The sequence below is a fragment of the Salvelinus namaycush genome, chromosome 9 (genome assembly GCF_016432855.1).
Source record: "Salvelinus namaycush isolate Seneca chromosome 9, SaNama_1.0, whole genome shotgun sequence".
NCBI lineage: Eukaryota > Metazoa > Chordata > Actinopteri > Salmoniformes > Salmonidae > Salvelinus > Salvelinus namaycush.
In genome coordinates this window covers 45,268,746-45,295,594 of record NC_052315.1, presented here as the reverse complement: position 1 = coordinate 45,295,594, position 26,849 = coordinate 45,268,746, and the positions used below count along the sequence as shown (strand labels likewise).

General features: G+C 41.5%; 1 long non-coding RNA gene across 1 annotated transcript; it reads right to left on the bottom strand.

Moving 5' to 3' along the window:
- Positions 1-12,458: 12,458 nt before the first annotated feature.
- On the bottom strand, positions 12,459-26,643 carry LOC120053512. Its single transcript, XR_005477518.1, has 3 exons — positions 26,599-26,643; positions 13,003-13,121; positions 12,459-12,836 (listed from the first exon to the last, which is right to left on the bottom strand). It is a non-coding gene; the product is annotated as an uncharacterized LOC120053512 (long non-coding RNA).
- Between the last annotated feature and the right edge of the window lie 206 nt (positions 26,644-26,849).

Here is a 26,849-nt window from a genome sequence, read left to right as displayed (position 1 = left end):
TGCTGATAAAAACAATGTTTTTCTAAATGCCAATAGAAATTAATTTATCCTTCATTCATGTCGAGAAGCTGCAACATGGCTATTGTTCTTCTAGGTGACAGAAAATCTTTCATCAATTTATCAAACAGTGCTTAAAAGCTTTCTTGTAAGACTTATTTGTTCTATTTCATTTTACTCTCAGCAGGTTTTAGAACATCTGATCTTAGAGTAGGTTCTCTATTGGTAAATAGAACCAGCTACACATGCTGTGAGTATGGTCTCCTCTACAGGCGTCAGTCTATAAGCATCAAGAGTTAATTCTGAAGCTGGTCTTGATGCATCATCGACATACAGCCCAGATGTTGACCAGACAGACTATGGAATCAGATACAAACAGGATTATCCAGCCATGTGCTTTGACCAAGACGACTGTGGGGGCTGACAAACAGGGAACAGACAGCAGCATCCCAATAAGAAACGGATAGCACTTTAAAGTCAGTCTGCCAGTGTTTACCCCATCCATCTCTATTAAAGGGACACACCCACGCTAAGCTCAGCTCACAGTATTGCTGTCTTCTCTTTATTTTGGATCACAAAACGACTTATCACTCCCTGCAGTTAATCTCGTATTTTTTAGTCGCTAGATATCAAACAGAAGAAACGTGATTTGAAAAAACAAAACAATATGAACAAATAGAGACATCTCATTGAAGTATAATCATAATACTTTTCCAGCAAAGAGATACCATAGCCTATCAAGGCAATTTCCCCACATAAAAGCAACCTGGTCTCAGAAACATTTTGTATTATTATGTACGTAATTCCAAGACACTACATTTAGTATGATATATTACGTTTCGTATGGTATGTATTAATTTGTGGATGTCCATCACCTTTTCGTATGATATGTTAAGAATTACTATTCATGTTATATGCTACGAATTTGCAAATGGATTATATGTTATACATTAACTAAACGTACAATATGTTACAAATTCTAGCTAGGTGGCTAACATTAGCTAGCTCACTAACGATAGCTAGGCTAGGGGTTAAGGTTAGGGTTAAGATTAGGGCTTAGTTAGGAGTTAGGTTAAAGGGTTTGGGCTCCCGAGTGGCGCAGCGGTCTAAGGCACTGCATCTCAGTGCAAGAGGTGTCACTACAGTCCCTGGTTTGAATCCAGGCTGTATCACATCCGGCCGTGATTGGGAGTCCCATAGGGTGGCGCACAATCGGCCCAGCATCGTCATTGTAAATAAGAATTTGTTCTTAACTGACTTGCCTAGTTAAATAAAGGTTAAATCATTTTTTTTAAATTATGTTAGGGTTAAGGGAAGGTTTGGCTAAAAGGGTTTAGATTAGGGTTAGGTGAAGGGTTAGCTAAAAGGGTTACGGTTAGGGTCAGGGGAAGGGGAAGGGTTAGCTAACATGCTAAGTAGTTGCAAAGTAGCTAAAAGTAGTAAGTAGTTGAAAAGTTGCTAATTTGCTAAAATACTAAAGTTGTCTGTGATAACCTTTGGATCACTAGATGTTCGGGTTATACGCCCACCCAGTCACCCTACGTTCATTTTTGCCCTAAGTAACCATCTGTCTTATGTACCATATGAAACATAGCATATCAAACTAAATGGAGTATTTCAGATTTACGTACAGATGAATGAAAAAGGAAACCGCACACTGCTCTTGATAGTATCACTGATCTTTAATAAGCGTACGTATCGGCCTCTGACGAAGGCCTGAGCTTATTAAAGATCAGTGATACTATCAAGAGCAGTGTGCGGTTTCCTTTTTCATTCATCTTGTTCAACTGTTACCATGCACCTGCAAAAAAGATTGCTCAGATGTGCGAATGCCTTTTGAATTTTGGATTTACGTACAGAAAATTCTGCAATGCTCTGAGACCAGGTTGATAAAAGGCTCTCTTCTTGTTATTGAGCACATTGGGCCAGGAAAAGGACTCATATCAGTGCATTTTTGTCTTTCAGAGGGACAACTTCAGGGGATCAAGAGACTGAAACAGGTCAATTGGACCCCCTCAATAATATACCATGATGAGTTTGATTGATTTGAAGAAAAAAAATCACTATTGTAATGGCTTTGCACCACAGTGACTCAGTTACTTATTTTATGATTGGATACCCCAGTTGCCAAGTACAATTTTGGTTATGCCGGTCCCCCAGAGGCAGCCGGCCTGTTAGGAGAAACCGGAGAAACTCACAATTTCTCTTCTCTTTCCCTTTTCATCGGTCTGCGATGTACTGCTTTGGTCTGCATTAACAGTTCAGCAACGTGCACTATTGAACACATTCTTCCTGGAAAACGACACACAGCAGTGCACTCTCTCTCTCTCTTTCTCTTTGTGGTGCTTGCTGAGGAGAGGGTAAAAATGAAGGGCATCCCGACCTCCTGGGGGCGATAAAAAACATGTCTGGGACGGTTCAAAACAGACTCTGGGACAGTTCTGGGATGATAGATCCAAAATGCAAAGCAATCAGGCTGATGCAACAGATCAGAACATTTAGAGAAAAATGTTGATAAACTACACAGAAAAAAATATAAACGGACATGCAACAATTTCAAAGATTTTACTGAGTTACAGTTCATATAAGGAAATCAGTCAATTTAAATAAATAAATTAGGCCCTAATCTATGGATTTCACATGACTGGGAATACAGATATGCATCTGTTGGTCACAGATACCTTTTTAAAAAAGGTAGGGGCGTGGATCAAAAAAACTGTCTGGTGTGACCACGCCTCATGCAGCGTGACACATGTCCTTTGCATTGAGTTGATCAGGCTGTTCATTGTGGCCTGTGGAATGTTGTCCCACTCTTCTTCAATGGCTGTGCGAAGTTGCTGGATATTAGCGGGAACTGGAAAGGGTGTTTCACACGTCGATCCAGAGCATCCCAAACATGCTCAATGGGTGACATGTCTGGTGAGTATGCAGGCCATGGAAGAACTAGGACATTTTTAGCTTCCAAGAATTGTGTACAAATCCTTGCAACATGGGGCTGTGCATTATCATGCTGAAACATGAGATGATGGCGGATGAATGGCATGACAATGGGACTCAGGATCTCATCACGGTATCTCTGTGCATTCAAATTGCAATCGATAAAATGCAATTGTGTTCATTGTCCGTAGCTTATGCCTGCCCATATCATAACCCAACCACCACCATGGGGCACTCTATTCACAACGTTGACATCAGCAAACCGCTCGCCCACACAGGCTCGGTACAGTTGAAACCGGGATTCATCCATGAAGAGCACACTTCTCCAGCGTGCCAGTGGCCATCGAAGGTGAGCATTTGCCCACTGAAGTCGGTTACGACACCGAACTGCAGTCAGGTCAAGACCCTGGTGAGCACCACGAGCACGCAGATGAGCTTCCCTGAGAGGGTTTCTGACAAAAACTGACTGTGCAAACCTACAGTTTCATCAGCTGTCCGGGTGGCAGGTCTTGCAGGTGAAGAAGCCGGACGTGGCGGTCCTGGGCTGGCATGGCTACATGTGGTCTGCAGTTGTAAGGCTGGTTGGACGTACAAACAAATTCTCTAAAATGACTTCGGAGGCGGCTTATGGTAGAGAAATAAACATGCTATTCTCTGGCAACAGCTCTGGTGGATTTTCCTGCAGTCAGCATTCCATGTGCATGCTCCCTCAAAACTTGAGACATCTGTGGCATTGTGTTGTGTGACAAAACTGCACGTTTTAGAGTGGCCTTTTATTGTCCCCAGCACAAGGGGCACTGGTGTAATGATCATGATGTTTTATCAGCTTCTTGATATACCACACCTGTCAGGTTGATGGATTGTCCTGGCAAAGAAGAAATGCTCACTTACAGGGATGTAAACAAATTTGTGAACAAAATTCGAGAACGATAAGCTTCTTGTGCATTTGGAAAATGTCTGGGATCTTTTATTTCAGCTAATGAAACATTAGAACAATGTTTCATTAGATGTTGTGTATATATATTTTTTCAGTATATTATTTATTCAAATAACCCAAGCAGGGTTATTTTTATTTGTATTTACTTAATTCATACTTCATTAATATATTTGTATATATTTAAGTATATCTGTGATAAACACACTTAAATATTATATGCATTTAATATCAATTCTATTTATATTTTATTAACATTTAAGCATATTAAATGCATTTAAAGTGATCTAAATGTGTACTTTTTTTGTACTTAAGTATATTCTTTGTATATTAGATAAAGAGCAAAACAAATATACTTTGAATTCACTTTAAGTATATTTTATGTATATTCATCATAAATTAGAAATATACTCAAATGAAATTTGAATGAGAATTCCTGTATTTTCTTTACAATAAAGTGTATTTATAATGTGTTTCAAGTATACTTTTACAAATACACTCTACTCAGTAACGACATTAGCTGTTGTAATTAGCCAGGTAAGGGTTACCTAGATTGATCAAGGCATCTTCTCAGCCAATGTTAGTTAACATGATATTTACAAAGCAGTTGTGGCTGGACCAGCAATTTATGAAGTAAAAGTAATGTAAAAGTAATGCTTTTGATAACTGTGCACCAGTGGCATTTCACACTTTAGTCGTTCACATTACAGGGATAAATGAACATTTAAATAAAATGTGTAATATGTAATGTGTAATTAAAAGTACAACATTATTTAGTTTGAAAATGAACATCAAAACATTTGAATAAGCTAAATATGAGGAACACTATCTAATTAGAAATCAAAACTTAAGCTGCAGAAAAGGATGCTACTGTATCCTGATACACCATCCAAAGCCTAATTAATAACTTCACCATGCTCAAAGGGATATTCAGTGTCTACTTTTTAAAATGTTTTACACATCTACCAATTGCTGCTCTTCTTTGCAAGGCATTGAAAAACCTCCCTGGTCTTTGTAGTTGAATCTGTGCTTGAAATGCACTACTCGATTGAGGGACATTACAGATAATTGAATGTGTGGGGTACAGAGAGGGGGTAGTCATTGAAAAATAATGCTAACTACTATTATTAAGCACATTTTTACTCCTGGACTTATTTAGAATTGCCATAACCAATGGGTTGAATACTTATTGAACTCAAGACAGTTCAGATTTTAATTTAATTTAACAATATCTACAAACAAAATTCCACTTTGACATTATTCAATTGGGTTGAGATCTGGTGACTGAGACACACACGCACACACGCACACCCATACACACACACAAACCCTTTAAACCCCCTATGCTCCTTCGAGACCCCTCTTTCAAAGACACTGAGATCTCTTCTTCTAGCCATGGTAGCCAAAATAATGGACAACTGGGCATTTTTATACAAGACCCAATCAATCCAATTGAAGCATTATGGGATGTTAATGGCTTAATTAACTCAGGAACCATATCTATGCAGAAGCACCTGCTTTCAATATACTTTGTATCCCTCATTTACTCAAGTGTTTAATTTATTTTGTCAGCTACCTGTACATTTATGCGTTATGGGATGTTAATGGCTTAATTAACTCAGGAACCATATCTGTGCAGAAGCACCTGCTTTCAATATACTTTGTATCCCTCATTTACTCAAGTGTTTAATTTATTTTGTCAGCTACCTGTACATTTATGCAAAATAGATTTTAACATTATTCCAATGTTGGCCTTTTTAGAGGCATAATTTTGGCTCAGTTGACAGCCCCACTTATCTATTTCAGTAATAGGCCTAGTCTTATTATTTATTTTATTTTAACTAGGCAAGTCAGTTAAGAACAAATTCTTATATACAATAACGGCCTACACTGGACTCCCAATCCCACTCCCAATGGATTTGAACCAGGGTGTCTGTAGTGATGCCTCTTGCACTGAGATGCAGTACCTTAGACCGCTGTGCCACTCAGGAGCCCCGAGTAGCCTTTTCAATCACAGTGAATGACCTAGGTCCTAAAGTAGATCCATGTTTGCATGTCAAAACATAAAAAGAAACACATTATTTTAATTTGGGAGAGTTGAAATTGCACTTCGGGACGATAGTCTCAAGCCCTGGGTAGCTGTGTTCATGAGCGGTGCAATGTATAAATGTTCTGAAAGTTTAAAATGAGTAAAATTCATGAACATTTCACTACTGTAATCTTATGTTGTTGTGTAACTAGCGAACTATTGGTGATGAGATAATATTGTTTCATACAGAGTGATGCAATGCTAGGTTGGCTATTTTAGCTAGGCTAATGTTAGCGAGCTAGTTAGCTAGCTAAGCTAGTACCAAAACTAGCACAATATCTGGATCTTCCCCTTTTCCAACAGCAGTTTCAGATGAGCAGCACACAGTGAGTCAGTGTTCACCCTAGTGAAAAAGTAGCAAGTGCCCTAATGGTGCGAATGCCAAAGAGGAGAAAAATGCAGTACATGAGATTTTTGGGGGGAGTACAGAGGGCTGTAAGTAAATGAATAAATGGCTACTTAGCCAGCAAGCTAAGTACATTCTACCATTCATAATAGACTGGTACTATCTATTCAGCTAGCTAGCAATACCTATTGCCAGACAGTAAATAAATAATTTATCTAATAAAAAGCAGAATCTATTTCATGTTAATAAGCTAACCCCAAAGGCCAGCCATTTTTGTCATATGTTAATGGTATTTGGTCATATGATTTTGGCAGGGTTCAAAGACGGGCAAGAGAGAGAGAGAGAACACGGACCATGTTGAGACAGCGAGAGGAAGAACAGGTCATCAGATGAGAATTTGAATTATAAGGCAATATCAGTTCAACTCCTCTTCTTTGCTGACTGTAGCCCAAGTGCTATAACAAAAAAGATTGCAGTCAGAGTGCAGTTTAACTGCAGTACAATGCAGTATAACTGCAGTTAAAGTGCAGTCTATCTGCAGTATGCTGCAAATACTGCGTACAAAATAAGTTTTTTTTACTAGAGTAATTTTGCAGTGTAACTACAGTTACAGTGTAGTATAACTGCAGTTCAACTGCAGTACACTGCAGTTATTCTGAAATTACTGCGTCCAAAATGCCACAGTCGACTGCAGTTACTGCACCTTCACTGCAGTTTCAAAACTGGCATCTTTTTTGTAAGAGATTGCCTATATTCTGATTTCATTTGGCTGGCATGGCAGGGGTCAGAGGCAGTCAGTAGAGACAAAGAGAGCGCCGCCCATGTTGAGGCACAGGGACAGATCACCAGGTGAGAATTTCAAATTTGAGTCATAAAGTAGTCTAGTAAAGCCTGTTGCACAGCAATTTACATCGCACACCGATTGGAACTATAAGTTAAACTCCTCCTCTTTGCTGACTGTCGCCCAAGTGATATAATAAATGTTGATCCCTGCATTCTGATTTCATTTGGTTGTCATGGAGGCTGAAGACAAATCAATTGATTGTGTACCTTTTTTATTTGATGGTGAATGACACTGAGTTGTTGCTATGTATTTTTGAAGTCTATTGCTTGAGCATGACATCATACTGATTGGTTTATTTTGAAGTCTATTGCTTGATCCATATTGTAGAGTTATATTTTGACTGTCACTTCATTATTTTATGAATTAATACCGCAACTAAATTGTGTAACAAGTAAGACGTTTCTGGGCTCAGATCGCCTCGACAACTTTCAAGTTAATTGGGTATAAGAAATTAGATAATCAAGCCCATGTACTAGCCAAGCGTGGTGAAGGGGTACACATATAGAATAATGATTTATAGAATAATGTTGTTCACATTTTGTTACGTTACAGCCTTATTCTAAAATGGATTCACTTGTTGTTTTTTCCCCCTCATCAATCTACACATGATACCCCATAACGACAAAGCAAAAACAGGTATTTATTCATGTTGGCAAATGCATAAATTATAAAAAACTGAAATATGACATTTACATAAGTATTCTAACCCTTTACTCAGTATTTTTTTGGAGCACCTTTGGCAGCAATTACAGCCTTGAGTCTTCTTGGGTATTACACTACAAGCTTGGCACACCTGTATTTGGGGAGTTTCTCCCATTCTTTTCTACAGATCCTCTCAAGCTCTGTCAGGTTGGATGGGGAGTGTCGCTGCACAGCTATTTTCAGGTCTCTCCGGGTATGTTCGATCGGATTCAAGCCTGGGCTCTGGCTGGCCCACTCAAGGACATTCAGAGATTTGTCTTGAAGCCACTTCTGCGTTGTCTTGGCTGTGTGCTTAGGATCATTGTCCTGTTGGAAGGTTAACCGTCGCCCCAGTCTGAGGTTCTGAGCACTCTGGCGCAGGTTTTCATCAAGGATCTCTTTTTACCTTGCTCAATTCATCTTTCCCTCGATCCTGACTAGTCTCCCAGTCCCTGCCGCTTAAAATCATCCCCACAACATGATGCTACCACCACCATGCTTCAACATAAGGATGGTGCCAGGTTTCCTCCAGACGTGACACTTGGCATTTAGGCCAAACAGTTCAACAGTTCTTGGTTTCATCAGACCAGAGAAACTTGTCATGTGCCTTTTACTGAGTAGTGGAACTATAAGGAGTGGCTTCTGTCTGGCCACTCTACAATAAAGGCCTGATTGGTGGAGTGCTGCAGAGATGGTTGTCCTCCTGGAAGGTTCTCCCATCTCGACAGAGGAACTCTGGAGCTCTGTCAGAGTGATCGGGTTCAATGGTCACCTCCAAGGCCCTTCTCCCCCGATTGCTTAGTTTAGCCGGGCAGTCAGCTCTAGGAAGAGTCTTGGTGGTTCCAAACTTCTATTTAAGAATGATGTCAGAATGATGGAGGCCACTGTGTTCTTGGGGACCTTTAATGCTGCAGATATTTTTTTGATAATCTTCCCCAGATCTGAGCCTCGACACAATCCTGTATCGGAGCTCTTCCTTCAACCACATGGCTTGGATTTTGCTCTGACATGCACGGTCAACTGTGGGACCTTATATAGACAGGTGTAGGCCTTTCCAAATAATTTCCAATCAATTGAATTTACCACAGGTGGATTCCAATCAAGTTGTAGAAACATCTCAAGGATGATCAATAGAAAGATGATGCACCTGAGCTCAATTTCGGAGTCATAGCAAAGGGTCTGAATACTTATGTAAATAAAGTATTTCTGTATTTTATTTTTAATGCGTGTGCAAAAACCTGTTTTGGCTTTGTCATTATGGGGTATTGTGTGTAGATTGATGAGGAACAAATCTGATTTAATCTACTTTAGAATAAGGCGTAATAAAATGTGGAAAAAGTCATAAGGTCTGACTACTTTCTGAATGCACTGTATTTACACCTGTTGTGATATATATTGTGTTATTTTATGGCTGGTTATGACACCTACAGTACATAAGTGTCAAAACCCACATTTTGTCCTTTTGTTTGAAAGTTTTTTTCTGAAATCCTTGGTTGTTGTTGTAATTCATTCTTTACAGTTATGTTTTTTTTTTCCATCAAATTTTAAATATCTTGTAGAAAATACAATTTATGACACTGTCATGAAGCATTATGATCCTCCTGTGTCACTTTACTTGGACTAAGAAAATACACTTTATGACACTGTCAAGAAGCGTTAGGACCTTTATAATCATATAAGCCAGATAGACCTTATAGACCTTATGTCAGTCATCAGTCAAAAAGAGGGTGTCCTGTCCTGCTCCTGAAATCTGCTCCTGCATTCATCCCAGTCATCAGCAACAGAGCATTGGGGTAGGAGCTGATTTTTTTGGGGGGGGGGGGGGGGGGCTGCGCTACAGACGGCTATATCGGTACGCTAATACAGGACTAGTAAAGGCCCAGTGTACTACTTTTGTGAAGATTTTTTTTAATTAATATATTTTTTAATGGTTTTTCAGGGGGTGCTGCAGCACCCTCAGCACCCCTACTTCCCACAGCTATGTACAGTATAAGCCCAGACATTTATATATGCAATCTCATGTGAAAGCAGTTTTGATGGTTGCCACTAAAAAGAGGAGTATCCCAGCTGCTGCTATATTTACTTCTCAGCTGCTAATATTAAGCAAATGCTCCGCCATAAAACCGTAGAAATTAAGCAACATGTTTGAAAATCTAACTGAGGGAAAGCGGCCTCCGTTCGCTATTCGAGTGCATACGGAGGACATGTATTTTTCCCCTGCCCCTGTTCCTGCCCATTTGATAATAGGCCATTCTAAATCTAAACTAATTTGACATAATAGTAAAAACTAAATTAAGTTGAGTATGATCACTTGATGAGAGAAGATAGAGCCTGAGGCAGGGAACAGAGCGGAAGCTTTTTTGCAACTTTTTCAAATAGTCAATGGCCTATAGTCACATCATGCAGCCCATATATTTTTGGATTTCTAAGACATTCTAAGGTTTGTATCATTCACAACAAAATTTGCCAAATAACTCTAAATCTAGCACATAGGGCCAGTTTCAAATTATCACTTTTAGGCTCAACATAGCCACTCCATATACACACTTGTTCTTTCTATTTTATTCAGCTAAGTTCAATTATATTCTTCTTACTATAAAATTATATAATATAAAATATTGGCACAGGACTATTAAGCATATATTGTCTGCTAAATGAACAAGCCAACAGCCTATGGCGTGGTTCATAGCCAGATAACATACAGTAGGCCGAATCATATTTGGTTATTCTGAAATGCATTTTCTTTATAATCATAATGTTTCTTTAAACCTGCTTGTAAAAAAAATATGATTTATTGCGATGGTGTATATTAAAATGGATTTAGACTTTTTTAAATGTAGCGGCCTAGATGTTCCAAAAGCGTGCATCAGCGACTTGTGTGCGTGGAGGCCTGGAGATGCAAAACATGTTTATGTTCATTTGTGGTAGATTACCGTGAGACCAGCAGTCATTTGCAAGACATTAACATGCACAATGGGGTCAGCCGGTTCGGGGGTACATACAGTACAGTATGTAGAGTACATGTAGAGAATGTAGAGTACATGTAGAGTACAGGGTGGCAGGTAGCCTAGTGGTTAGAGTGTTGGACTAGTAACCGAAAGGATGCAAGATTGAATCCCTGAGCTGACAAAGTAAAAATCTGTTGTTCTGCCCCTGAACAAGGCAGTTAACCCACTGTTCCTAGGCTTTCATTGAAAATAAGAGTTAGTTAAATAAAGAAAATAAAACTGGTAGCCTACATAATTTAGGACTGCAGAAATACATCAGATAACACTGCATCAAATTAACTAATCACATTTTTTCAGAGTTCTAATTGGGTTGTCATGTTCTATTGTAGATTGTGTATATAGACAAATGGGAAAATATAGGCTGCATATGCAGGTATATTTCTTTAGGCACAAGCACTGTCCATGACAGAAACTATTCACACCCCTCTTGGGACAATCTTCAGAGACTTCTGTCTGATAGTCATCTTTTCTGCAAGACAAAACCTACAGCAATACCTTGCTCTGAAAGACTCCACCAGGCCAAACAAACTATGTAGGCCCAGATTATCGCCAGTAACCTGGACCACACTGCCACGAATACCGTATAAAGGAACCACAATGCCATCACTCTCTAACACTTTAAGGTCTCGAACAATAGGAGCAAGGATTGCAGTAAATCCATACCGTTTAAGATCTTGAGCATGAAATAAGGCACACAGGTGTATGTTAGCCAAACAAGAATTCCATTTAGGAGAGAAGTTCCTTAAAGTAAAATATATAGCACCCAATTTATGAATTCCTAGCTTGGAACCCAGAGGGTTTGCAACCTCAAAATCATCATAGAACAATGGAATCTGTATGGCGTGCCTTTCTGTTGAGATAAATATACACAAATATCACAGAGTCTTGTGTCACTGGTATCGCATCTTTGCAACATCTCTGAAACATGTTGACTTTTGAATATTGACTGCAAGGTAGACAATATTGGAACATACATGAATTTGTCTTGAACTACAATCTGGTCATATGTTCCAGTCTTTTTGTTTCGTCTTGTGTCAAATCTTGAGCCAGTGACATGTTCAACTGGTTCTACAGTTTCCCACTTCTCCGTGAAAAATGTGGACCTCTTGTATTCAGAATTTAGCACAGTGAAAGGATTCTCTAACCCTTCAAAACATGCCTCAACTTTCTTGGACATTTCAGTTTGTCCTTCATCACACAGAACATGCTTAACGACGGTTTCTTTAGCTCGCTGTTGGATATCATGAACTCTCTCTTCCATGGAATTCACAACAGAATTAACTGTACTTTGACCTACACCTGCTGCCTTTAGATCAGCAATTACAGACGCACAGCTATTTACAATGTCTGGGGAAGACGTCTCTGACTCACTCTCTAGATTTTCACTCAACACTTCTCCAACACCACTACCCTTAAGTGTTAAAGGTGCTTTGAGGGTTTGAAAAATCAACATCACCGACTGAACCAAATTAACTGCAAATGTGGCAATTATTTAAATTATTTCTAAAACCAGAAAAGCTACCAAAGGAATGTGAACATCCCACTTGACCACATTCTAGATGAAGAGTTTTCCCTGGACAGAGTCCATGAATTACTTTAAGGTGCTTGACAAGGGTGTTTGAACTTTTATGCTCAGTCTTGCATAGAAAACACTTCATCATTTCACCTCAGCAGATCTTCACCAACGCAACATTCTTGCTCTCAACTCAGCAACTTGGGGAGTCTCCTTTGTTTCCCCCATATCAATGTTATAGATGGTTGTTTGCACAAAAGTGAAGGAGTTACTCAGGCAAGAACTGTATGACGTACCAAAGACGAAGTGAGCCTTAAAGAGTTCATCAAAGGCTCCCACTGAGGCCGTTGCCTTTGCATGGAACCACATGCTTGTCGATCACAACAAAGTAGGAGTGAATGCTTCTCTTTGTGGATCCCAAGGCAAGAAGGTAAGGCTGACTGCTTTGGGTGATGCTGTCCAGATGCTGCTGCACACTGGTTCCAACCTAAAACACAAGAGATATTGGTAGGAGCATTTAGTGACTAACTTCTGACAAAGGTTATAGGAACATTAAATCACTTCACACTATGCATAGGAGCTTGGGGTAGGGACAGATGAATTAAACTTGAGCCATTTCTGGTGTACACATTCCAGACAACTTTTCAACACACCTTTTGAAATTTGATAAGCTGATCTTCCGCTTGACATGCAGACATCTTTCCAGGCTTCTTACAACCTTGCACAGCTGGTGGTAGCAGCAGCAAGACAGCAGCCATGTCACTGTCCCAGCCTGTTGATCAGTAAATCAATTTCAAGTTTGATATTTGCATTCAATACTGGTTGTGTCGGATTCGGGGTAAACTTTGAACATTGATATACTAGAGACATGATAGATCAGAAGCATAGTATATAAAGGAGTGAAAGAGACTGGTTTTTACATCAGAAGTGAAAGGTTCTCTGTAGAAAGACAGATGGCTTTGGAATGCGTTGGGTGGACCGGAGGAAGTCACAGGATTGCTATAGGGGAAGCAGAGAGACATCTGTGGATTGGGCGAAGGAGGGGTTGAGGTCAGGTCAGATCCCCTGAAGGAAGAAATGATGGTTCATTACCCACTTCCTTTCAAACCATAAGATGTAAGGATTGGAGATAAGGAGGAGTGCCTAAAGTGGAGTATTTACATTTGTGGTGGGGGAAACGTTTTGTCAGAATACAGCTGTGTCGACCCTTTGGGAAGAATTAAACTTGGTTAAGCTTCTCTAGTGTCCGTGAGTTATTTACTCTGAAAAATAAGAACGTAACAGTTGTCACAAACTTGAAGTCAGAAGTTTACATACACCATACACATACACCAAATACATTTCAACTCAGTTTTTCACAATTCCTGACATTTAATCCTAGTAAAATTGAATCAGTTAGGATCACCACTTTATTTTAAGAATGTGAAATGTCAGAATAATAGAAGAGAGAATGATTTATTTCAGCTTTTATTTATTTCATCACATTCCCAGTGGGTCAGAAGTTAACATACACTCAATTAGTATTTGGTAGCATTGCCTTTAAATTGTTTAACTTGGGTCAAATGTGTCGGGTAGCCTTCTACAAGCTTCCCACAATAAGTTGGGTGAATTTTGGCCCATTCCTCCTGACAGAGCTGGTGTAACTGAATCAGGTTTGTAGGCCTCCTTGCACGCACACACTTTTTAAGTTCTGCCCACAAATTTTCTATAGGATTGAGGTCAGGGCTTTGTGATGGCCACTCCAATACCTTGACTTTGTTGTCCTTAAGCCATTTTGCCACAACTTTGGAAGTATGCTTGGGCTCATTGTCCATTTGGAAGACCCATTTGCGACCAAGCTTTAACTTCCTGACTGATGTCATAAGATGTTGCTTCAATATATCCACATAATTTTCCTTCCTCATGAAGCCATCTCTTTTGTAAAGTGCACCAGTCCCTCCTGCAGCAAAGCACCCCCACAACATGATGCTGCCACCCCCGTGCTTCATGGTTGGGATGGTGTTCACTTCTCCAAAATGTACGATCTTTGTCCATATGTGCAGTCTGGCTTTTTTATGGCGGTTTTGGAGCAGTGGCTTCTTCCTTGCTGAACAGCCTTTCAGGTTACGTCGATATCGGACTCTTTTTACTGTGGATATTGTCACGCCCTGACCATAGTTTGCTTTGTATGTTTATATGTTTTGTTTGGTCAGGGTGTGATCTGAGTGGGCATTCTATTTTGTATGTCTAGTTTGTCTGTTTCTGTGTTTGGCCTGATATGGTTCTCAATCAGAGGCAGGTGTTAGTCGTTGTCTCTGATTGGGAACCATATTTAGGTAGCCTGTTTTGACATTGTGGGTGGTGGGTGATTGTCTACGTGTAGTGTTTGTGTCAGCACGATTGGTATTTAGCTTCACGGTTATTTCTTTGTTTTGTAGTGTTCAGTTTTTTTCCATTAAAATGACGAACACTTACCACGCTGCGTTTTGGTCTTCCGACCCTGCAAACTTCTCCTCTTCAGATGAGGAGGACGACAGCCGTAACAGATATAGATACTTTTGTACCTGTTTCCTCCAGAATCTTCACAAGGTCCTTTGCTGTTGTTCTTAGATTGATTTGTACTTTCCGCACCAAAGTACGTTCATCTCTAGGAGACAGAATGCGTCTCCTTCCTGAGCGGTGTGATGGCTGCGTGGTCCCATGGTGTTTATACTTGCGTACTATTGTTTGTACAGATGAACGTGGTACCTTCAGGCGTTTGGAAATTGCTCCCAAGGATGAACCAGACTTGTGGAGGTCTACATTTTTTTTCCGAGGTCCTGGCTGATTTCTTTTGATTTTCCCATGATGTCAAGCAAAGAGGCACTGAGTTTGAAGGTAGGCCTTGAAATACATCCACTCCAATTGAATCAAATGATGACATTTTTCTGGAATTTTCCAAGCTGTTTAAAGGCACATTCACTTAGAGTATGTAAACTTCTAACCCACTGGAATTGTGATATAGTGAATTATAAGTGAAATAATCTGTCTGTAAGCAATTGTTGGAAAAATTACTTGTATCATACACAAAGTAGATGTCCTAACCGACTTGCCAAAACTATAGTTTACTGAAAATAAATTTGTGGAGTGGTTGAAAAACAAGTTTTAATGACTCCAACCTAAGTGTATGTAAACTTCCGACTTCAACTGTATATGTTCTCATCCCATTCCTTAACTAGATTGTGTGCATTAGGTTTTGCTGTGGAATTTGTTAGATATTAGGTTTTGTTGTGGAATTGTTAGATATTACCTGTTAGATACTGCTGCACTGTCAGATCTAGAAGCATTTCCCTACACTCGGGTGTTGAGTGCTGGCAAACCATGGCAATAATTCATCCAAACACCAGCTTCGAGGGCATTATCACTTTTGTACAATGGGTTATCAACATATTCCTATAATGATTTACATATTTTCATTAAAAACTTAATTTTTCTGAATTTATTCATCCTATTTCATCCTACCACAAGATATAGTCCTGACACAAATCTAGGATTGCTACCCAAGGCAGTTGGTCATTGATTCTATCGGTTCGGTTGCCAGAGACGCGACCCAGTTGTTCAGTCTTTTTGTTCTGTATCTATGGACGCGACTCAGTCGTTCAGTCTAAATGTTCCATTGCCATACTGGCTGGCAACGTTCTTATCACTTGCTTGTTAGTTAGCCAACTCCGGCTAACTTACAGTCACGTCAAAAGGTGCAGCCAGAATAACAGCAAAGTAGCTGCATTATGCATTGTATGCATCCATATCAATGAACTAATGTGGCGCGATTTCGCCTGGCATAGAAAATGTGCTCTCTCGTCAGGACACTGTTGTTCAGAGGGGCTAGTCAACAACACATCTAACACAATCACTTCAAACTGAAGCTAAATTCATAAAAATGATGCCAGCTGATTCATGATTTCGACTGGCTGAGAAGCACGGCCTGCCTGTCTGCCTCGTCCCGACTCACGACACGTTCATTACTATGGGGCAGCTGAGGATCAAATTTGAATATTAAAACAATGTTGCAAGTGTCATAAAGGTTTATACAAATCTCTGCTGTTGAAAACAAAATATTAGTCTGAAAGAAATGTGAGATAATGTCTAGATGCTTTTTATAGTGGAGATCAAGTTTATAAATTGCCTGGCTGGGCTGATGAGACAGTGGATTGTGCAGTCAGATGGAACAGGGTAAATAGGCATTTATGTCATAGATTTAGCCAGTGGTAAATTATGGAATAGACACCAGCTGGAACGCGGTTTTAACCAATCAGCATTAGACCCACCCGTTGTATAATACCTCATAAAACAAGTTTTATGCAATTCAGCTTTTGAGGGGTTGTTTACCATATCACACACAGACAAACAGATGATAGCGTTTCTCATTCACAACAGACAGACAGGCACAGGGGCAAACACACATTGAAACAGATGCAACCTGATCTCCACTCCAGACATAAAGTGCTTCTGCCTTACATGAAGGTTAATGTAGAAACCATCTCTAGTTATTACTATTCAAGTTAAAACCCACATCTCACCAATTGCACTATACAATAGCATACATAATTGATCATTAGGATTTGAAATGCAATTATGCCTTTTGCATTCATAATACACACTGTATCACTACATAAATTGTTAAGTGGGACTGATCAGCGGTGCAATGAAAAAATTCTCTGGATGAAGATTTTGCTAACAATTGTAGCCTATATAAAATTCTCAATAACAAACTATTAAAGTAACAAAACAAACTGGCAATGATACATATCGTATTACAGGAAGTGGTGATTGCTGAAAGTACACACACTCTATCAATCTACCAATATAACATGGATTTACTGCACTGGATACAGCTAGAATGCAGGTCCTCAGGAGGAAATGTAAACATCAGTCTTCTCCGGATGATGTGGCACCATCTGCTGGTTGGAACAAGGTCACTATCTGTTGGAATCACTGAAATCAACCCTATTGGAAGAGGTCTAGCTTTATGGGGCCAAAAGGGATCTCCTAAAACTCTAAACATAGATGAAGAAATCTATTCAGAGCCTGTGCCTTTTCAGCAGTTATCTGACTAACGCTTCAAGATCTATAACAATGAAATGCATTGTTATAACAATGAAATGCAAAACCTAAATTATTTCATGAATGCATTATATTATTACAATATCCTAAATAGACAACAGGCCTTTACATTTTGGGAAATCTTTATACCATGGGGAAAAAAACAATACATCAATGCCTGCATGAGGGCACTATAATACTCATTAGACGTTTTGATCATGCATAGGTGTATCTTTGTGCAGGACTGGGGATGTGTCAAAGGCCCATCTGGATAATACTAGAACTCAAGTCACAGCAGCCTGAGCGAAACTCTCTCTCAGAAAGAAGGACCCAGAGCCTATTTGATCCAGAACCTCCTAGAACCATCTCTTACAGAACAACAAACACAGCCAGATGCCTCTGGAACTCAAGTTCCACTCACAATCAATCAGGAAGGATGAAGTTAATCATTAGAACCTTCGTAGGAGCAGTGGTGGAAAAAGTACTCAAAAGTCCTACTTGAGTAAAAGTAAAGATACCTTTAGAGAAAATGACTCAAGTAAAGGTGAAAGTCATCCAGTAAAATACTACTTAAATAAAGTCTAAAAGTATTTGGTTTCAAATGTACTTAAGTACAGTGGTGGAAAAAGTACTCAATTGTTATACCTGAGTAAAAGTAAATGCTATGCATCAATTTCCTTATGTATTTTTTTTTCAGACCGACGGGGGCGCATTCCAACATAATTTACAAATGCAGTATTTGTGTTAAGTGAGTTTGCCAGATCATAGGCAGTAGGGATGACAACTTGTTATATTGATAGATGTGTAAATTGGACCATATTGCTGTCCTGCCTGAGCATTCAAAATGTAATAAGTACTTTTGGGTGCCAGGGAAAATGTATGGGAATAAAAAAATCGATATTTTCTTTGGGAATCCAGTGGAGTAAAAGTAAAAGTTGTCTAAAATATAAATAATTAAGTAAAGTACAGATACCCCAAAAGACTAGTTTCAGTCGTACTACATAAACACTACATAAATGTGTCACAAATCATCTAGAACTATGTCATGCTCCGTAAAGGGTTGATAAATGTTGCATAACTGTGTGACATAACCACCAATATCAAATGTGACATAACCCACTAGAACCTTGTCATGCATCTAGGTAGAGCATTGCAACGCCAGGATAGTGGGTTCGATTGCCTGGACTACCCATACGTAAAACTGGATGCACGTAAGTCCCTTTGGATGAAAGTGTCTGCTAAATTGTATATATTGTATTATATTACTCTAAAACATTTCTAGAATGGCCCAACCTCTTTCCCTCTTGGGTGCATAGCCATTATTGGACCGAACCTTAACTTTCCCCAAAATGCTGTGCTGCAGGATGACACACAGAAGAAATAAAAAATCTAAAACCTGTCAAAAAGGAACCAGATAAAATGATTTAGAGTGTTCACAACAATGCTTAAACCACATCAGGGGATGACTTTTGAGCTCTGGGAAAATAAAAATCGATTTAATTCTGTGTGCATGCCCTGCACTGTTGTTTGGATAGCGATGTTTATGTAGCGCAACAAGTGCATTTGTGATGAGTTCGCAGATCAAATGCCCTCTTGTGGTGCCAGCGGACAGCAAAAAACCAGTACGTTAACCTTCATTTATTGTAATTTAAATTACATTTGTAGTAGTTAAGTGTTGAGTTATATCACATAGCTACCTAAATCGTTATTTCAAATAAGTTTGGTGACTTCACAGCAATTGCTAGCTAGCGAATGAAATTTAGCTAGCTAGCTAGCAGGCTCAGCTAAATAATAATCCCCCTAGATACAGCCATGTTTCATAGTCATGTCATGAGATTTGTAAACGAAAGAGGAATAGAATAATATGAAAAGAATTCCTCATCTACCCATTTAGAGTATTTCTGGCACAGCACAGAAATTCCCTTCTTCAGAGGGTGTAAAAATGGCATTTTCTAACTGACCTGCTAACTTTCTTTGTTGTTACTTTTAAGGTTGGAACCAACATGCAGTACCACCTGCAGGCAGAGAGGCAAGAACCATTAATCTGCCCGCTCAAGGACAAGCTACACTATTCACAGCCCTATGTAATGTTCAATGTAATTAATTGCATTGCTGGACTTTTTGACACTTTATGTATTTGTATTGTATTAAACATGTCAAAATAAAAGGAAATGTAGGGTTTAAACATGTCTATAATGTTAATTTGTTTTTGCTGTTAGTGATAATTCCCTAAGTGTTAATACATTTGTGTTTACATCATTACGCCTTTATGTATGTGTTATGAATGACCAAAGGTGTCTGACTTTATAGTAAGTACAGCGTCATACAGTGCATTCGGAAAGTATTCAGACCATTTTTTTTTCTAAAATGGATTAAATTGTTTATTTTTCCTCATCAATCTACACGCAATACCCCATAATGACAATGCAAAAACAGGTTTTTAAATATTTTAGAACATTTCTTAAAAATACAAAACTGATCTATCACCCTTACATAAGTATTCAGACCCTTTACTCAGTACTTTGTTGAAGCACCTTTGGCAGCAATTACAGCCTCAAGTCTTCTTGGGTATTGTCACACCCTGGCCTTAGTTATCTTTGTGTTCATTATTATTTTAGTTAGGTCAGGGTGTGACATGGGGAAGTATGTGTTTTGGTTTGTCTAGGGGTTTGTAGGTTTAATGGGGTAATGTCTTGTCTAGGTGTTTGTATGTCGATGGCTGCCTGGATTGGTTCTCAATTAGAGACAGCTGTGGTTTATTGTCTCTAATTGGGAGCCATATTTAAGGCAGCCATGGGCATCATGTGTTTGTGGGTAATTGTCTATGTTGAACGTTTGTTGCTTGTCTGTGCACTTACGTTATTTAGCTTCACGGTCGTTTGTTGTTTTTGTTAGTTTGTGTATAGTGTTCGTTTTCGTGTTTTTCTCTCTTCCACAATAAAGAGATGTATTTTGCACACGCTGCGCCTTGGTCCACTCTCTCTAAAGAAGACGATCGTGACAGAATTACCCACCAATCTAGGACCAAGTGGCGTGTCAAGCGGCAACAGGACCCACCTACACAGGATTCATGGACATGGGAGGAGATATTGGATGGAAAGGGACCTTGGGCACAACCGGGAGAATATCGCCTCCCTCGTGAAGAGCTGGAGGCAGCTAAAGCCGAGAGGAGGCGATATGAGGAGGCAGCACGGAAACAAGGCTGGAAGCCCGTAAGTCAAACCCAAAAATTTCTTGGGGGGGGGCTCTCGGGTAATTTAGTTGGGTCAGTCGGGAGACGTGAGCCAACTCCTCCTGCTTACCGTAGGGAGCCGGTGAGGGCGGATTTGGAGGTGAGCAACGCAGAGACAGTAAAGGAGTTAATGGAGAAATTGGAGGAGAGAGTTATGAGGGATGTATTGGTTTGGTGCATGAGGCACGGCATCCGTCCTAACGAACGTGTTGGTGAGTTAATGTCACCGGGAACAGCTCTCCATACTCGTCCTGAGGTGCGTGCTAGCCGTCTGGTGAAGACAGTACCTACAGCACGCACAAAGCCTCCTGTGCGTCTCCAGAGTCCTGTACGCACTGTTCCTTCTCCCCGTACTCGCCCTGATGTGCGTGCCCTCAGCCCGGTATCACCAGTGCCGGTACCACGCACCAGGCCTATAGTACGCCTTGAGAGTCCAGTGTGCCCTGTTCCTGCTCCCCGCACTAGCCTTGAGGTGCGTGTCTCTAGTCCGGTACCACCAGTTCCGGCACCACGCACCAAGCCTCATGTGCTTCTCCAGAGCCCTGTACGCACTGATCCTTCTCCCCGCACTCGCCCTGAGGTGCGTGCCCTCAGCCCGGTACCACCAGTCCCGGTACCACGCACCAGTCCTATAGTGTGCCTCGAGAACTCAGTGTGCCCGGTTCCTGCTCCCCGCACTAGCCTGAAGGTGCGTGTCCTTAGCCCGGTACCTCCAGTTCCGGCACCACGCACTAGGCCTACAGTGCGTCTCAGCCGGCCAGAGTCTGCCGTCTGCCCAGCGGCGCCTGAACTGCCCGTCTGTCCAACGGCGCCTGAACTGTCCGTCTGCCCAACACCGTCTGAACTGTCCGTCTGCCAAGCGCCGCATGAACTGCCCGTCTGTATTGAGCCTTCAAAGCCGCCCGTCGGTACTGAGCCTTCAAAGCCGCCCGTCTGCCATGAGCCTACAGAGCCGTCCGCCAGACAGGAGCCGCTAGAGCCTTCCGCCAGACAGGAGCCGCTAGAGCCTTCCGCCAGACAGGAGCCGCTAGAGCCTTCCGCCAGACAGGAGCAGCCAAAGCCTTCCGCCAGACAGGATCAGCCAGAGCCTTCCGCCAGACAGGATCAGCCAGAGCCTTCCGCCAGACAGGATCAGCCAGAGCCTTCCGCCAGACAGGATCAGCCAGAGCCTTCCGCCAGACAGGATCAGCCAGAGCCGTCAGCGAGCCATGACCAGCCAGAGCCGTCAGCGAGCCATGACCAGCCAGAGCCGTCAGCGAGCCATGACCAGCCAGAGCCGTCAGCGAGCCATGACCAGCCAGAGCCGCCAGCGAGCCATGACCAGCCAGAGCCGTCATCCAGCCATGACCAGCCAGAGCCGTCATCCAGCCATGACCAGCCAGAGCCGTCATCCAGCCATGACCAGCCAGAGCCGTCATCCAGCCATGACCAGCCAGAGCCGTCATCCAGCCATGACCAGCCAGAGCCGTCATCCAGCCATGACCAGCCAGAGCCGTCATCCAGCCATGACCAGCCAGAGCCGTCATCCAGCCATGACCAGCCAGAGCCGTCATCCAGCCATGACCAGCCAGATCCGTCAGCCAGCCATGAGCAGCCAGATCCGTCAGCCAGCCATGAGCAGCCAGATCCGTCAGCCAGCCATGAGCAGCCAGATCCGTCAGCCAGCCATGAGCAGCCAGATCCGTCAGCCAGCCATGAGCAGCCAGATCCGTCAGCCAGCCATGAGCCGTCCAGCCAGGATCCGCCAGAGCCATCCAGCCAGGATCCGCCAGAGCCGTCCAGCCAGGATCCGCCAGAGCCGTCCAGCCAGGATCCGCCAGCCAGCCAGGATCCGCCAGAGCCAGCCAGCCAGGATCCGCCATTCAGTCCGGTGCTGCCCCTCAGTCCGGTGCTGTCCCTCAGTCCGGAGCTGCCGTCCCTCAGTCCGGAGCTGCCCCTTATCCTGGTGCTGCCCCTTATCCTGGTGCTGCCCCTTATCCTGGTGCTGCCCCTTATCCTGGTGCTGCCCCGTATCCTGGTGCTGCCCCTTATCCTGGTGCTGCCCCTTATCCTGGTGCTGCCCCTTAGTCCGGTGCTGCCCCTTAGTCCGGTGCTGCCCCTTAGTCCGGTGCTGCCACTTAGTCCGGTGCTGCCCCTTAATCCAGTGGGGTTAAGTTGGCGGGTGGTCATTTGGAGGCTACGAAAGCGGGTAGTGACTATGGTGGGGTGGGGACCACGACCAGTGCCAGAGCCGCCACCGTGGACAGACGCCCACCCAGACCCTCCCCTAGACTTTATGCTGGTGCGCCCGGAGTTCGCACCTTAAGGGGGGGGTTATGTCACACCCTGGCCTTAGTTATCTTTGTGTTCATTATTATTTTAGTTAGGTCAGGGTGTGACATGGGGAAGTATGTGTTTTGGTTTGTCTAGGGGTTTGTAGGTTTAATGGGGTAATGTCTTGTCTAGGTGTTTGTATGTCGATGGCTGCCTGGATTGGTTCTCAATTAGAGACAGCTGTGGTTTATTGTCTCTAATTGGGAGCCATATTTAAGGCAGCCATGGGCATCATGTGTTTGTGGGTAATTGTCTGTGTTGAACGTTTGTTGCTTGTCTGTGCACTTACGTTATTTAGCTTCACGGTCGTTTGTTGTTTTTGTTAGTTCGTGTATAGTGTTCGTTTTCGTGTTTTTCTCTCTTCCACAATAAAGAGATGTATTTTGCACACGCTGCGCCTTGGTCCACTCTCTCTAAAGAAGACGATCGTGACAGGTATGACGCTACAAGCTTGGCACACCTGTATTTGGGGAGTTTCTCCCATTCTTCTCTGCAGATCCTCTCAAGCTCTGTCAGGTTGGATGGGGAGTGTTGCTGCACAGCTATTTTCAAGTCTCTCCAGAGATGTTCGATCGGGTCCAGGCTCTAGCTGTGCTACTCAGGAACATTCAGAGACTTGTCCTGAAGCCACTCCTGCATTGTCTTGGCTGTGTGTTTAGGGTTTTTGTCTTGTTGGAAGGTGAACCTTTGCCCAAGTATGACGTCCAGAGCGCTCTGGAGCAGGTTTTCATCAAGGATCGATAAAGGCCTGAATGGTGGAGTGCTGCAGAGATGGTTGCCCTTCTGGAAGGTTCTCCTATCTCCACAGAGGAACTCTGGAGTTCTGTCAGAGTGACCATCAGGTTCTTGGGCACCTCCCTGACCAAGGCCCTTCTCCCCCGATTGCTCAGTTTGGCCGGGCGGCCAGCTCTAGGAAGAGTCTTGGTGGATCCAAACTTCTTCCATTTAAGAATGATGGAGTCCACTGTGTTCTTGGGGACCTTCAATGCTGTAGAAATGTTTTGGTACCCTTCCCCAGATCTGTGCTTCGACACAATCCTGTATTGGGGCTCTACCGACAATTCCTTCGGCCTCATGGCTTGGTTTCTGCTCTGACATGCACTGTCAACTGTGGGACCTTATATAGACACGTGTGTTTCTTTCCAAATCAATTGAATTTACCACAGGTGGTTTAAAAAAAATGGTCAGTCAAAGAACCACAGGTGTATTCAATTAAAAAGATGACTTATGAATGTGCATAATCTGTTATCATAATGAAAAGTATAGCCAACAATATATCCATTTAAATTGAGGTAACACTTAAAACAAGTGTCTCTCCGACATTTGCAACATCGTTTCAATATTCAAATTCAATCTCCAGCTGTCCCATTCTACAAGCGTATGGCACTTTAGGTTATAAACAGACAAACGTTATATAGTCCTATTCATGTTAATATAATAATGTTCATTTGAGAAAAATATGAGCTTCTGGTTTTGTGGTAACCTACCATTTTTTAAAACATTTATTTAACTAGGTAAGTAAGTTAAGAACAAATTCTTATTTACAATGACTGCCTACCCCTATGGGACTCCCAATTACAGCCTAATGTGATTCAGCCTGGATTCAAACCAGGGACTGTAGTGTCACGTCTTGCAGTGAGATGCAGTGCCTTAGACCGCTGCACCACTTGGGAGCCCTTTGATAGGCAGCACGTGACATGTTATTATATATGATAGCTAGTAACCTCCTCACCAGGCTAATTGCGCATGGGCAGAAGTGTAGGTGAAAGGGATTAGGAAGACACTAGCCCTTAATGTAACCCAATATATTTTTGATGAGTTTCTGATGTAACTATGCTTGTCTCACTAATAACCACCAGATGACACTGTTGTCAAGAACTTCAGCAGATTGAGCCAGCTGCTGGCTTTTCACTCTGCCCCCTCCATAGCCCCCAGTGCAATACACTGTGATAAGACTGTACATGGGATACATATTGACTTGTACAATGACAACTTTTCTACCTGTCTCAGCTAAAGTGGGATGGTAAATACTCAGTACGGTCTCTACTAACCAAATATGTTTAGTTTTGAAGGGGCACTGTGTTATAGACATATGCATTTAGTCCTGCGTGTTATATTAATTCCAAAACAATACATGCATGTACTGTTGTGTTGAATATTAGCTGTGAAGACCAAACACTTTAACACTTGCTTACCCTGTTTGCTTCCAGTGTGAAATAACATGTAAACAAAGACAAACACACAATGTAAACGATGATTGACTGCATTACCTGTTAACAACCTAGACCCACATTGGTCGCAGTTAATCCAAAGGTTCGCCTCTTGGACTGATTCTATGGATCATAGCCAATCTCTCTAAATTGTAATTTGTGAGAAAATGCAAGTGATTATTACTTGGCCTTTGTCTTATTAGAAACATCAATGTTTAGCATTCCACTTCCAAACATAAAAGGCGTGCTTGACATTCTTTACAAGCAAATTATTACAACGGGAAAAGCAACGCGCACATGCATTAAATGTGCAGCAGTACTCAGTAGAGAGACAATTTGGAAAAGCACTCATGATATTCTTGTACTTTATGTTTTTTTGTCTAAGGTCAAAAGTCACCACTGTAATGCGAAACTCTGTATCCCCATCTCACTTTATTGATCTTCCATCAGTTGGCAATGGGAGGTTGACCTACATATTGAGCTCATTAATCTGTCATTCAGGGAAAAATGGCAAAAAAGGGCTCTACTGGGCAAAGTTCATATTTGACTCTTTCCAATATTAAGATAATCTCTATAGAGATTACTTAAAGCAAACAGAATGAGTCCAAATGAACAATTCAGCAAAGTCATTTCACGGTTGGATGGAGTGAAAACAGGATAGACTATATAACCATTGCTTCAACAGAGGCTTCAAAACAGCGATATGTGGGACATTATAGAATCTTTTGTGTAGGAAATGCTACCTGCAATTTTTTTTGCCAATGATCTCCTCCACATTCACAGTTTATGCCCTCAAAATTGCAGTCAAAATTGCAGTCAGTGCAAAAGCCATGTATAGCCAGGGTAAAAAAAAAAGAATAGCTGAACCAAGTCATATTTCAGAAAGAGGTATTTAAGAATTCCTTTCACTTCAAGCATCCCAAGAAAACAAGATTTGTTAAAACATGTAATACTGCTAACAACTTTCAACGGTCAAACTTTAAAGTAATCTATGCTCCAAAGACATTACTAATGAAGGTAGAAAGGCCAGAAAAGAGCTGGTTACCCAAGAGCTTGATTCTATCCTGCATATTCAACAGTATAACATACACCTCTTTGAATGATCTATTATTTACCCATTTGTGAAGTCGTACACACTACATGGCAAGCTCTGGTATATCGACTGCACTCAAGTATCAAAATCAAGTGCGGGCTTTACCTCAGAGCAGGTACAAGAATTCATGAAGCAAGCTGTGTTCTATCTGGTATCATTCAAAAAGAAGCACACTACATATTCTTCAGAAATACAAAAGTAATCTGTGCTCTGACAAATGCATAAAGAATGACTCGTCTGTGTCTAAACTTCTACTTCCAAAGACAACCAAACTCTTCCATCTCCAGTTACTAAAGATGATTATAAAATATTAAGCAATGAAAACAAGTGGTTCAATTACCAAATAATTGACGGGTACAATTGTCTTTTGAAGTCACATCTGAAGGAATTATGGAGTCTGTTTTGTGACAGCAAAGAGGTTTTGTCAAATGTGCCTGGAATGGTGCCCAATTGGTGACGTGTTGAGCATGTCATTGTGCCTGTGAACTTAAAGTCACATTGGACAGTTATAGCCATATATACACAACATATATACTGAACAAAAATATAAACGTAACATGCAACAATTTCAAAGATTTTACTGAGTTACAG